Genomic DNA, 2613 nt, shown 5'->3' on the forward strand with positions numbered 1-2613 from the left:
CGATGCAGAACACACATGTATTATTGCTATTTCGCGACCATATTATTGCCTACTAATGTATATTCATTTACCTAGTTTAATAGCATATTACTGCCTAATGAATTATATCATTTTGCCTAACTTACAACTATGATATGAACATCAACTATGTATTGGTGAGAGAAACATCGGAACAAAACTAACAGAGAACACACAAAAGAAATATCTCATAGTTATGCTATAAATTACTGAAAAGGATTAAAAGTCAGTCATAAAAGCAAGGAATGATATCAATCAAAAACCATATTTTGGAGGAAAAGAACTAAAAAAACATCCGTTCATAATGCTGCCTGATAATTTTTAGTAACGACTAAACACATGTTGAAATTTTGCCAAACAATTACAAATACAGACTTAATAGAGCTAACAAAAAATCGTTCCCGACAAATTTATTCCTTTTAACATATGCAGGCCAACGCATTAGGCATTACTGGGTTTTGTGGTGCACTACAGATCACTATAGATTGAAAAATAGTGGATGTGCCTATTAAAACGGAAGGGAAGCATTCAAGTCATTGAGCAAAAAAACAAAAACTAAAAAATGAGGAATTGCTTAATTAATACCAGGATACTATTTGCTAGTTTCAAAAGATATAATGGACTCAAAAAGTAACTTAGGATAAGTGAGAGAGCAAAGTAAATCGAATTCATTAGAAATACCTATCATCATCGGAACACAAAAATACTAAATTAGAAGAACAAAAATGTTAAACTATGATAAGATAGATTACTTGTCGATTCAGTATAAGTTGCCTACAGGTGAAACAACATACTTAAGCAGGACGCCAAACCTGATGTGGAGAGCCATACTCTACTATCCAGACTTGTCCCCCTAGCATCTTCAACCTGGGAGCAGAAAAACTATAATTGCTTATCCATTGCTATAAAATTGCTTGACGGAAAAACTATAATTTCTAGAAAACATATAACCCGTGTATGCATGCCTAGCTAACAAAGCTACAGCTGCTATGCTGATCCACCAAAAAGTTTGAACACAACAGCTAATGTTAGGGACAAAAAGGACATTATAGATGAACTTAATATATTATGTATGCCTAGGTAATAGAAGACTTCATTTTCATTACAGAGCATGTAAAAAAACATAAACTGTAAATATCTGCAATGGTTTCTTATTTTAGACAGCGTCAGGATTTGCGAGTTTACTGAATAATACTTCTACCTTATGTATGAGAAATATGACATACAAACAAGATATTAAGTCTAATGTAAAAAGTTTTCATTCCAGAAACCAATAGACAACTATAGGTGGAGGTTATTAAACAAGAATAGACAGCTAGTATTCTATTTGTCCAGTCACAAATCATTTTCCACTAAGAAACGTGAAGAACAAATAAAAAGCACATGTACTGTGAATTGCTTACTCCCGCCACATCATATTTCTCCTTGCAGTAGTTCTTCATGGACGATATGGTCTCTACCTTCTATTTACCCCGAAAAATTTTGGGGAATTTTTTTTAATCTCAACACTTAATTAGCAGAGCCAGCTCACAAACTCAGGGCTCATACTCGGCAACTCATCTTACAGTATCTGCTCAGAGTAGCTAGGATAGTGGATGATGGGAACAAAAGATAACGTGCTTGGCCAGACAGAGCAGGCCGCGACAACCTCGGAATAGAAGGCGCTGACCATGAAATTCATGAGAGGGGGAGAGAAAAGTGGGAGTAAGCGAGAGGAGATCACTTCACGAGTGCTTACTAGGAAGCAGATCGGCACTCCTTGAAGTCCCCTCAACTCGCCATGGCATCGTCGGCGCCCTGGTACCAGGATGATGGAATGGAGACTCGCCAGCGTTCACAGGGGGCCTCTTCCTCCCTACTTGATTTGGGTTTCTCCCTCTACCAAAAAACAGAAAAAATAATTAGCCAAATCAAATAGATTCCGAACGCAAACACAGCGCTCCTGTACAAACTGTTTCTCACATTCGCGTGCATCGGCTCCTCTACCAACAACTAGATCTCACAGCATCTCTGCCGAAAAATCCATAGAGAAAATCCCCAAAAATCCGTTCGCATTGCGATGGAAAAACGGAAGAGTATCGAAGAAATCCATGGAAACAGTGGGATAATATCACCTCCGTGTACGCCCCTTGCATCTCCACCTCCGATCTACGCTTCCCACGATGTAAATTTGCCGGATCTAACGAGAATCGCTAAAGGGCACCTGAGTGAGAGGGGGAGAGGGCACTTGAGTGAGAGAGAGGATAGATGGATAGGCTAACCTAGAGGGAACCGTATCCTATGGAAACCAAGACCCCTATGGAAACTTTGGAAACTTCAAAGGAGGCCACTGGATCTCCATCTGAGGGCAGCGGAGAGAGGTGGGAAATTTTTTCATCTAGCCGCCCGCCTCCCCCCTCCGTTGACTGCTCATTTTGCAATTAGCTCCCTCCCTCCCGTTCACGGACGCGCCGTCCACCTCCGTTCCCCTCCGTCACGAGCGCACAGGCCGCGCCGTTCTTCGTCTCGCCCAGGCGCCGACGCCTAGGGCTTCCTCCGCCCCACGACGCCTCCGCGCCCTCCCACAGCGCCGCAGCACGATCAGCAAGGGCGATT

The 2613-nt window shown here is 41.4% G+C and overlaps 1 long non-coding RNA gene across 1 annotated transcript; it reads right to left on the bottom strand.

Annotated features, from left to right (window-relative positions):
- Positions 1-551: 551 nt before the first annotated feature.
- Positions 552-2279, bottom strand: LOC120698804. Its single transcript, XR_005685016.1, has 3 exons — positions 2133-2279; positions 1757-1896; positions 552-885 (listed from the first exon to the last, which is right to left on the bottom strand). It is a non-coding gene; the product is annotated as an uncharacterized LOC120698804 (long non-coding RNA).
- Between the last annotated feature and the right edge of the window lie 334 nt (positions 2280-2613).

Source organism: Panicum virgatum, chromosome 3K (assembly GCF_016808335.1).
Source record: "Panicum virgatum strain AP13 chromosome 3K, P.virgatum_v5, whole genome shotgun sequence".
NCBI classification, from domain to species: domain Eukaryota; kingdom Viridiplantae; phylum Streptophyta; class Magnoliopsida; order Poales; family Poaceae; genus Panicum; species Panicum virgatum.